We start from the raw sequence: 12101 nt of genomic DNA on the forward strand, positions 1-12101 counted from the left end.
ACTAGAATATTAAATACTTCTCTTCACCTGCATGCTACAGAAGAAAAAAAATCTACAAATGCTTGTCTTTCTCTCAAACAATTTAATTCTGCTTTGTTTGCGTATAGCCGTCATTAATCTGTTACCTATTCAAAGAGGTATGTTCTTCATTGAATTGGGTTTAAAAAACATGCCTGAATTATATTGCTTGAACATAATTCTGACAAATACTGGTCATCTTTGCTTAAATTTTATTCACATTTCTGCCTTCGCGAGGTACTGCTACACTTTGTCATGGACCTATTTCACACTTTGGAAAGAGGTATTTTCTTCCTGCTTCAATTTCCTTTTCAAACTTTTATGTTAGTTAAACAACTGCAATTCTCTTTCAATCTTCAAGAGCTGCAACTTTCTTTTCACTTTCTTCGGTAATAAGCATAATGAAGCCTTCAAACTCCTTTTTTTTGCCTACAACTTTTAGTAAACCTAGCAAACATGCAACTCCAAATGTGAAATGCATGCATGTGAAAAAAGTATTGCCAAGTCTTATGATGCAAAGTTTATCCAAACTTGAAAAAATATGTATTCCATAAAAATAAAAAATAAAATTTATGCCTTAAATTTCCTGTGCAACCTTAATTTATCCAGGTGGAAATATTGACGAAAATAATTGGAATGTGGATAGCCTTGTAAACCTTACATATTTTTCTATGTCTACAGATTGTAGCGTTGCATTAGAACATGTTAGGGTTAGGGCATGCACAAAATAGTGAGGTTTTTATTGATAAATATTTGTATGCATTAGAACATGTTAGGGTTAGGGCATGCACAAAATAGTGAGGTTTTTATTGATAAATATTTGTATCCCTCACGTCACAGACAATACATTTAAGACGTATGGGTTCCTTTCCCTCATTTTGTTTATGATGGAGGTATATATCATAATTTAATAATGAGATAATTTTTTTGTCAGTAATTTAACTTAGCACATTTTTTATGGTGGGAATTCAACTTGGATTTGATAGGTTGTACAATATATAATTCCACTCATTAGTGTTAACATTTATGGTGAAAAATAAGTTTGAAATGTCTCTCCCGCTCCTCCCACTCCCCAACAACGGCTCTCCCGCTTCGCAATGTTTGATCGATGCTTCTGCTACTGGTGTTGGCTTTGGTGTGTGGGTTGCTCCGTCCGCCTCTACACACATGCGCTTGTCTGCAAATTTCCACCCCCTCCCTCGCATGGGGGATGCTAGCGAGCTTCCCTCGCCCTCCTACTCTGTGTCGGTTGATGTTGTCTCTCCCGACGATGCTTTGGCTGGCTCGGACCTTCCCCTCCTCCCGTGGGCTCTAGCGCAGGGGGTCTTCCCTTTAGTATGGGCATTGTTGCTCCTTCGGTTGTTGCTTTTGCTGGCAAAGGTGTGGATGCTCCCAAACCTCCTCCTCTTTCTAGTGGAAGAAGTTATGCTCATGCGGCTAGGGCTTCTACTATTAAGGGGGTTTGTCCCCTTCCCTGTGCCAATCTTCCCCTGTGGTGGTTTGTGGCCAGGATGTTGTGGACAATATTGACTTCTATCAAAGTAATGCTTTGGTGTGCAGATTTTCTGGGCTCTGGCCCTCTCTTCTAGACCTCCATCGTTGGGTGAGTAACTCTTGGAAACCCCTGATTGCCCACAACAGCTCTTTCCTTTTGGGAAGGGTTTTTTTATTGCATCCTTTACTTCTACCTTGGATAGAAACTTGGTTTTGGACAAAGTGTGGGCTTGGGGAGATCACTCTATTTCTATCAAGCTTGGACAACCTCTTTTAATCCCCTTACTGAATCTTTGTTTGTGCATCCAATATGGGTCTGCCTTCCTAATCTCCCTCTCCATTTTTGGGAACTCTCCTGCTACGAGGCCATTGGCAACTCCATTGGTCATTTTTTGAAGGTGGATGAGGCCATGTCTTCTATGGGGCACTCTACCTTTGCTTGCTTATTGGTTGACATCAACATCTCCTCGCCTCTCCCCAAGGATGTTGTTCTTATGGTTAGGGATAGGCTTTGGTCTCAGCCGTTGGATTATGAGGGCATGCCCTTCCATTGTCGAAAATGTTTCTCAATGGGGTATCTTGCTTCAGACTGTTCTCCTCCTCCCCATAAGGGTGTTGCTACTTGGTGGAAAGATGCCACTATTGAACATTTGACTATCAATGCATTGGATACTACTTGTTCCTCTCATGAGGATGATGTTTCCTCCTGTGATGAATAACCTCTCACCGTTGCGGAACCTTCTACTGATCCTCTAAATGTTGTTCAGCAACCTTGTTCTACTACTGTTGAGCCTGCTTCTGGTGTTGCTCTGCTTCGACAGCCTACCCTACAACAATTTGTCGTTGTTTCTCAGCTTCCTGTTGTGGTTCTACAACAACACTCTGTAGCTACTTCTGATCACAACTCTGTTGAATCACTTCCACCTGATCTCTCTCTTGGTCCTAAAGATTGTATCGCCTGGACTGTGGTTCGTCGAAGGCGGAAGGAGAGGTCTTCCCCCCTTGTCCTAACCTCTCCTTCTCAAGGCTTGGGTGTCTCTTCCCCTCCTTGAGTTGGGTCTAGTTTGTTTTTTTATCTGATTGTTGTAAAGGGGCTTGCTCCCTTGGTTTATTTTGTCCTTTTTATAGTCTCTGACTATGTTAAGGGTCGGTGCCCCCTAGTCAACGTTGTTTTTTTAATAAAAAACATTTATGGTGAATATGTAATTTGAACTTAAGATTTTATATATATAGAAGGTAAATTTGATTGTAAGAGAAAAGTTATAAGATCAAAATCAATTTGAATGTGGTTTTACTCATTTCCCACAACTCTAAAATTTTGCTTTTAAAAGACCTAATAAAGCAATATAATTAGAAATAAGACCTTCAAAAAGTAAGAACTCTTTAGAATCTTTACATTTTGTTTTTTAAGATCATTTCCTAAAATCTGGTTGTTTTTTTGCATGAAAGCAATTACATTATCTTTGAACACACAAATTAATTTATTTGAGATATTTTTAGTAACCACTTTCACAGTTAGAGAAACCTTCATTACTAAGAAAATTAAATATAAATAGTTAAATTTCGAATTGATATAAGTATTATGTAAGTAAAATAAAAGGTATAAACCATTTTATTCATTTAGAATTAGCTCAATATGAATAAATAAGAATTAAATATTGTGTCACATTTAAGGTATCAATTTTAGTTAAAGTTATATATGCAACAAAAATTATAATTGCATTAGTTTGATCAAATATTTTTATTAAGGTTATTAGTAGAAGATTAGTAAACTTAAAGAATTTTTCTAGTTTTTTTTAGATTAATGGAACTTAGTTGTCTTAGAATATTGGGTCCATATATTATTAATCAAAGTGACTTATAAAGAAACCTAACCCAAATGGTCTCTTAGAAATACAAATAATATCCATGAATAAGTTTTCTCTTTTAATAATTTGAATGTGATAAGGTTATCTTATATGTGCAATAAAGTTAGATTACTTGTCTTACCAATCATATTTTGAAGAAATATATAGTATTTAGTTCCAAGAGTATGAAGGATTTAAGGAAATAAATCTAGAATATAGATGAGTTTTATTTGCAAGTTGTTAATCCTTACTAATTTAAATGTTTACTATATATATATATATATATATATATATATATATATATATATATATATATATATATATATATATATATATATATATATATATATATATATATATATATATAAGTTCATTTTAATTAGTTTTTAGATGCATTTAGAGCAATATGATTTATAGAGTTTTATTTTTTCAAATAATAAGGTTCTTTTTAGTATTAATTGAAAACAAAAGAAGTAATTAGATCATTTTTCAATTCAATAAGATTGTTTTCGAAAGAGAGAAAAAAAAGTACCTTTCAGGTATTTAGTTAATCATTTCATAGTTTTTCTACTAAGAAAATTGTACTCATCGAGTAATTAGTTTCACTTCCAAACTATAATACCATATAATACCTAAAGAGTAGATAATTAATTTTAAAACAATTAATTGCATAGTTTCATTATTTTCAAGTATTTGAATTTGTTGCAAAGTAGTTAAGACTATGCTACTAATTATTTTTATTATTACTGTTGTTTTTTCTTCCAAGAAATTAGTATCTTATGTGAAATTAGAATCATTTTGTAAGTTATTATTATTTTGTATCGGATTTATTTCCAAGCTTCACAAATTTTGTCCTAAAAAATAATAATTTGTATTTTTGTTTATTTATTCAAGTTTTGAAGTTTAATTATTAAATATATATTCTTTTAAAACAAAAATTATCTTTCAAGTAAATTGATTTATTATGATAGTTTTATTTCTTAAGAAAGTATTATTATCCTCAAGTAGTTGGTGTAAACAGATTGTCATCGATCCAAATGATTTTGGTCAAGGGCCTATTGATCTAAGCTCTTTATCTCTGATTCAAGCATTGAAATTGGCAACTGAGTTCAGAAATCACATCCGGTGTACATAGATTTGGTTTACCAAAAGTCATTTTATTCATAAGGCATAAGTTTGGAAGGTGGAACACGGTAACCGATGGATGTGTGGATCTTGATTTTGATTGGATAATTCTGGTTGCAGTGATAGATGTAGTTGATTCTAGGTTTGAGGTAGATTATCTCATGATCCTGATATCTAGTGTTAATTCGTGAGCAAGTTTTGAGATCCGGTATCTGGTAATTTAGTTTGAGCAAAGCTATTTTGGTGTAAAGTGTGTTGCAGAATCTTAGGGTTGATTTTGATTATCAGTTTTGTATTCAAGGTGATTGGGCCGAGTTATGGGAATCTTATTATCATCTTGTTTTGGTTTGCATTTGGATTTGCGGACGGATTGAGTCGACTTGGTGATACACATTTCATGGTTGTGTGTTATGCGGTTTTTGGAAGCCGACATGGTAAATTATTCTTTTTATTGGTGCGGATATATAAGATCGATTTGGTTGATCATTTTGATGTATGTAATGAGCCAGAGAAGTCTGTATGAGCGAATTTGCAAGTTTGGTGAATGTGATTGACGGTTTTGGTGGTCCGGTGTGTGAAAGAGTAGGAAAATAGAGCAGAATGATAGATCATTTGTAGGAAACAATCTGAGACTAACTGGAACTACATTTTGGCATATGTAGATGCTATACTTTAGTTTATTTATTATTGTAATCAATTGTAATAGCCTGTAAGGCAGTGAGACTTCCTCTGAGTTGTAGTTTTTTTGTGTTTGAGTAGTGAGCTCTAACCAGTGTGCCTGAATGCAAGTGCATTCCCCTCATGTAATTTTATCATACTTCTAGTCATAGTATAATAATATTGTGGGTTCAAATCCCACCGTGGTTTTTCCCTTTTCGATTTTCCACTTAAAAATCTTGGTGTTATGGTTGTGTGGTTAATTGCTTTATGTTTTTGCATTTCACTTTCATTTTTATGCATCTGGTGGTTTGAGAATCAAATTAATCAGTTTGAAAATTACAAAATAGTGATTCAACCTCCCCCCTTCTCAGTGTTCATTGATTCCAATAGTTGTGAGATTCAAAAGAGATCCATAACTAATATTGCTAGGAAAAATATAGGTGGAAATATGTATCAACTAGAAGCTACTATAGGACATTACTTGTTATCATAGATCAATGAAAGTTGGCTATGGCACCAGAGGATGTGTCCTATCAATTTTGACAATTTGGTGAGGATTAGTATGATAAGAGCTATGAGAGATTTACCAAGACTAACTAAACTAGATAACAGTATTTGCAAAGAATGCCAAATGGGAAAGCAAACAAAATGAATATTTAAAGGAAAGGAACAATCTTCTATCAGATTTTTGGATTTGATACACATAGACCTTTGTGGTCCCACTAGAACAAGGAGTTTTCAAGGTGAGAGGTATTTCATACTTTTAATTGATGATCATTCTATAATGACTTGGGCTACATTTCTAAGAGGAAAGATAGAAGAACTAGAAAAATTTAAGATATTTAAAGCTAGAGTTGAGAATGAAGTTGATAAAAGAATGAAAAGATTATGATTTGACTAAGGAAGTGAATTTATTTCTAATGAATTTGATACTTTTTGTGAGAAATATGGAATTAGAAGACATTTATTAGCTCACAATACACCTCAAAAGAATGACGTAGTAGAAAGAATGAACAAGACTATTCAAGAGGTGGCAAGAACTATGATCAAAGAAGCAAATATACCAAAAGTTTATTGGAGAGAAGCTATACACACCGCTATGTATACCTTAACAAAGTTCTATTTAGGAAGAAGTATGGGAAGACATCATATGAGTTATGGTATGGAAGGATCCCATCTATGAAGTATTTCAATTTTTTTGGAAGTAAATGTTATATCTAAAGAGATGAAGGAAATCTTGGAGAGTTTGATAGAAAAGAAGATGAAGGTATATTTCTTGGTTATTCTATGAAGGGTAAAGATTACAGATGTTATAACAAGAGTTTGAATAGAATTGTTGAAAGTGCAAATGTGAAGGTTGATGAGAACATTTTCAAAGAAACTAGTATTCAAGTAGGATATGAATTTTACGAAGAAATGGAAAATGACAAAGATGAAGACAAGCAAAAAGAAAATCAAGTTGCTCCAACAACTATATCCAAAACTCCAAGGTATATGCAAAAATATTATTTTGAGAATCAAATTATAGGTGACAAGAACAAATGAGCCATTACAAGAAGCAAAGTTGCTGAAGAACAAGTTCTTCTATGTTTACTTTCTAAAATTGAACCTAAGATAGTTGAAGAAGCCTATGGTGATCAAAATTGGTTGAAAGCAATGAAAGAAGAGTTGAATCAAATTGAGAAAAATAAGACTTGGAAACTGGTGTCTAGACTGGCAGATAAGAATATTATTGGAACAAAATGTGTGTTCCAAAATAAGCTTGATGAAGATGGTCATGCAGTAAGAAACAAAACAAGATTGATATGCAAAGGTTACACACAAGTTGAAGGCATTGATTTCGAAGAAACATACACTCATGTTACTAGAAAAGGAGGCTATTAGGATGTTTTTGGATTTTGCAACATATAAGGATTTCGATGTGTATCAAATGGATGTGAAGTCAACATTTCTAAATGGGGAGTTGAAAGAAGTTTACACCAAACAATCGAAAGGATTCAAGTTATTAGATAATTCAAATGTTGTTTGCAGATTGAAGAAGTTGCTATATGAATTGAAGCAAGATCCTATAGCTTGGTATGGATGGAAAAGTATCTACTAGATCAAGGTTTTCAAAAAGGGTCTGTTAATTGCAATCTTTAATTGAAAATTGAATGAAGTAAGATGTTAATTATTATTCTGTATGTGGATGATATAATTTTTGTAAGAAATGATGGTATGCACAAAAAGTTTGCTTGTGAAATGCAAAAGGAATTTTCAATTAAATTTCTTTCTTGGATTGCAAGTGAGTCAAAATAAAAAAGGTATTTTCATTTCTTAGTCAAAGTATGTTAGAGAGTTGTTGAAGAAGTTTGGATTGGATAATTCCAAACCGGTCTGAACTCCTATGACTACCAGATGCAAGTTGAATAATGATGATAAATTTCCTAAGGCTGATGTTAGCAAGTACATATCAATAATTGGAGGACTATTATACTTGACTGCTACAAGGCTAGATATCATGTATGTTATTTGTCTTGCAGCTATATTTTAGCAAGAAACAAAAGAGTCACATGTTGTCGTAGTGAAGAGGATATTCAGATATTTGAAGGGCACAAATGATTTTGGACTGTGGTATCCCAGAAGATCAGACTTTGCTTAGAAGGCTTATACTGATGTAAATTGGGCAAGTGTTGATGATAGGAAAAGTACTAGTGGAGGAGCATTTTTATTTGGCTCATGGTTATTTGCATAGTTTAAGTAAGAAGCAAGATTCTATATCTTTATCAACCGCAGAAGTTGAGTACATTGTAACGGCTTCATGTTGCACATAGGTACTTTGGATGAAACAAACAATGAAGGATATTGGCATGTGATGCACGCTAGAATGGATGGCAAAAGGTGCACACAAGTTCACAAAAACATTAGTATGTTAATTACAAAATTAAAAAATAAATGAACCTATGATCCTAAACATGCATATCAAGAGAGATATAAAGTAGATAATGAAAAGCATACAAAAATGAAGGAATGAAATAAAACCCTCCAACATGCTCATAGTTGCTCCTCCCTTGTTCCTCTCCTTTCCAAGTTCCACATGAGTGTAGCCCTCAACTTTTTGCACTATTATGGATGTCTTATGGAGATTCAAGATTATGAAAATGAAGATAACTAATTATGCAAATGTAAACAAGCTAATATGAGAAAGTATCTTAATTATTCTATGTTAATTTTAGCCAAAGTAACAAAGAAAAATGTTTCTAAATGCTCTCTCAAAATTACTATAAGTTTGATGCATACAAGATTTATGGATCTTTTTGAAGAAGGAATGGGCTCTATTTATAGGAAAAATAGAGAAATGGATGGTTGAGATTGAGTAATCTCAACAAGGGTCAAGATTGATGGGTTTGTGATCCATGTGATAGCTTTCAACCCACTCCTAGGATGACAAATGTCAACATGAGATGGCTTGAGAGGAGAGGGAAGAAGCAGTAAATGCTTGAGAAGACATGAAGGTTACCTTGGGAGGGTTTAGTTAAGCTTGAGTTAGTGAATAAAACCCTTATCCAATGAATAATGCCTTTATCCAGTGGACAAACTCTTGTGCAAGAGTTAGTGGGGATAACCACGGTCAAAACAATAAATGCTTGAAGAGACCCATGCGTTAAACGGGGGTTGAGTTAGAGGGAAAACCTCTAACCATGTGGGCAAGTGGAATTAACCATTAATGGTTATTTAAGAGCCATTAATGGTTTGGAAGACATTAGGGGTTAACTTGTTGAAGACATAAAGCCTTTAATGCTTTTCAAAGACTTTGGAGGCTTTGAGAAGTGACTTCAAGTTGCTTATGGATGTGACAATAATTAGGGGATGGATTAGGCTAATTAGGAATGGTTTAGAAGAATCTAGAAGGGGATTTAGGATGCAAGTGGGTTTGGTGGGTGAGAGAAAATAGGATTTTAATTAAAATAAAATTACTTTATTTCAACCAAATAGGTGCAACTTGCATTTGTAGGAGAATGCAAGTGGTGGTGGGGAGGGGGTAGTTTAGGGATTTAAATAAATATTTATTTATTTATTTAAAGGAGGAAAGGGATTAAATTAAAAAAATAAAATTATTCATTTAATTAATTGTTAGAGTATGGTTTAATGAATTAATTTAAATAAATTGAAGAATTTATTTAGTTAATAAAAGAAGAGGTTGAGGATGAATTAATTAAATATTCATTTAATTAATTGATTATTGATGGTTAATTAATCAAATAAATATTAAATATTCATTTAATTAAGTGGACATATTTATGTGTCTACATTTGCCCATCTTTGAGACAGTGTGGATTATTGCATTGTTTCAAAGAAAGAAAGATAGGTGTGAATAAATATGCCCCATAAATGTTAATTTAGTGGGTGCTATGCCCCCTCAAGAGATGGGCCAAAAAATTTCAAAAAATCGAGCGATCTCTCGAAAAAGAGAAAGAAGTTGATGGGGGGTAGAATAGAAGAAATTAGAAATAATGGTGAAAGAATGAGAGAAAACGGAGTGAATACGGAGAAATGGCAAGCCAGTGAGTACCCTTAGGTCAGATAAGAGATACAATGTAATTGTAGTGTGTTCTTTTGATTGATACTGTACAATTGATCAAAATTCGCTAGACAATCTGGTGCAATCGGTTGAATTGCCCTGGTTGAATGTAAGCGTGATAGTTGATGTTAGTTGTTCGCTTGGACATGATAAAGTCTGAGTAAGTGAATCAAAGTGACCTATTGTGACATAGACAATTGATGTAATTGCTCGATGAAGTCAAGGTATCTGAAGCAAAATACTCATTTAGACTTAGACAATTGATGCAATTGTCCAATTTGATTGTGTTTGATTGGTTGATCAATTGATAGTGTTTGCGTTGTAGGTTGGTTGTGGTGAATCATAGTAGCCCCGTTGAGACTAGGCAATTGATGTAAATGCCTATTGTAGTCTAGGATTTCCATAATCGATTACCTGTTGAGACCCGAAGATACTTGATCAAAGTATATGTTGATAGTCTAGGTGTGTGTGGGTCGATGTACCTATGTGGACAGAGTAACTTGCTTTTCTTATAGGATGACTTAGGATGGGAAACGTAGCCCCTCCTATTAGAGATGGACGGTGATGAACATGGCTTGATTAGGTTGATGGGACACGATGTAGGGTATGCGATTTATGATGATGACCTAGATAGAGAGGGTGAGGGGGGATTTAGTGTTAGATAGAAGGTATGGAGGACCTAGGAATCATTCCTATGGCAGAGGATCAACAAAAGAGAGTATGCATCATCATTACTATGTATGAATGATATGTAGCGATATGGATTTATGGATGGATGGAATGCAACAGAATGCAATATATACATATGAGATAAAACGACAATCCATAGATTATTCACAGTGAATTAATTTTCATCATCGAGCATGGTAGTATTGTTCTTGGTCAAGGTAGCAAAAACCAAGTTTGAGCATTTCACCTGTAAGCAAGCATCACAGACAAGGAAAGTTACCCTCCATTCTGGTTCATGTGCAAATGGTTGAGGTATACGTCATAGTCAATAAGCCATAGTGATCTATGACTGTATTTTGTATAGGATTACGTAGCTTAGTGAACTTCCCACGTATACACCATTAGTACATGCCCCAAAACTTCATTGGAACAATCCGCAGACAGCAAACAAAAAAAGATATTAGGAACCATCCCGACTACTCTAATCACTTTAAGGTATCTTGGAGTAGCGTAGGAACTTGATATGAATAAATAAAGAAATAAAAAATTGACCAAGTGCTTAGCAACTTAAACAAAATTTTCTTGTCAAAGAAAATGTTACCATGTCTTTGTTTCGTGAGGAAGGATGTATTCTTGCAAAGACGATTGTGTGAAGATGTTTTGATTGGTTGGTTGATTTGATAGGTGGTCATCGTTTGAGTAGCTCAAAATGTTTGTTTGGTGTCTGTTGCGATGTGTATGTACAAAGAATAATATATGTTTTAATGTTTTTTATTGCTTTTTGATGTTCTTTTCATGTTTTTATGGATTTTGTGAATGTTTTTGGTATATTTCCAGACAATTTTGAATGAAGAACCCAATGACTTACAAGTAATGTAGAATCCACTTCCATTAGTAGGTTAAGAGCATTGCCCCCAGTTAGATGTTGCTATGGAAGCGAGATGTAGGACACACGAAGTAACAACCATGATTGGAGATCAATAACAAGCCATGGTTTGAATGATGGATGAATGGATGCAATGGATGTGATCGCAATGAGTTTGAAAGATAATGGAGCAATAGCCTTTTACGAATGGCACCTGTATAAGACAAAAATGATCAAAGCATCTAGTTTTACGAATGACACCACATGTATAAGAATAAGATAATCAAAGTGTCTGGTTTCATAAATGATATATCCTGTATAAGACGATCAAAACATCTTGTTTCAAGATGGATACATCCTGTATAAGACTTGATCAAAACATCTGGTTTCAGGAATGATATATCCTGTATAAGACTTGATCAAAATGTCTAGTTTCAGGAAAGATACATCCTGTATAAGACTTGATCAAAACATCTAGTTTTAGGAATGATATATCTTGTATAAGAATTGATAGATGATAGTTGGAAGAATGATGAAGATATGAAAATGAAGAAAGATTCCATGATGATGCGATAGATATGCATGCGAGGGATGCAATGATGAATGTGTCTAGATGATGATGATGAGATGTATGATAATGATAATGATAATGATGTGATACTAATGCAATATTAAAATGATATGCAACTAAATGCAAGTTTTAAAATGATATGCAACTAAATGATCACTTTAATTATGTTGTTGTCTTACTACGTGTTTGGTCCAATGTTGAAAACCCTGAAGGCGAAATGCCCCCACCGAGGTTAGAATTTTGTCCCTTGCTATTGATACTACTTTGATATGGATATGTACACTAATCACC

Source organism: Cryptomeria japonica, chromosome 7 (assembly GCF_030272615.1).
Source record: "Cryptomeria japonica chromosome 7, Sugi_1.0, whole genome shotgun sequence".
Classification (NCBI taxonomy): domain Eukaryota; kingdom Viridiplantae; phylum Streptophyta; class Pinopsida; order Cupressales; family Cupressaceae; genus Cryptomeria; species Cryptomeria japonica.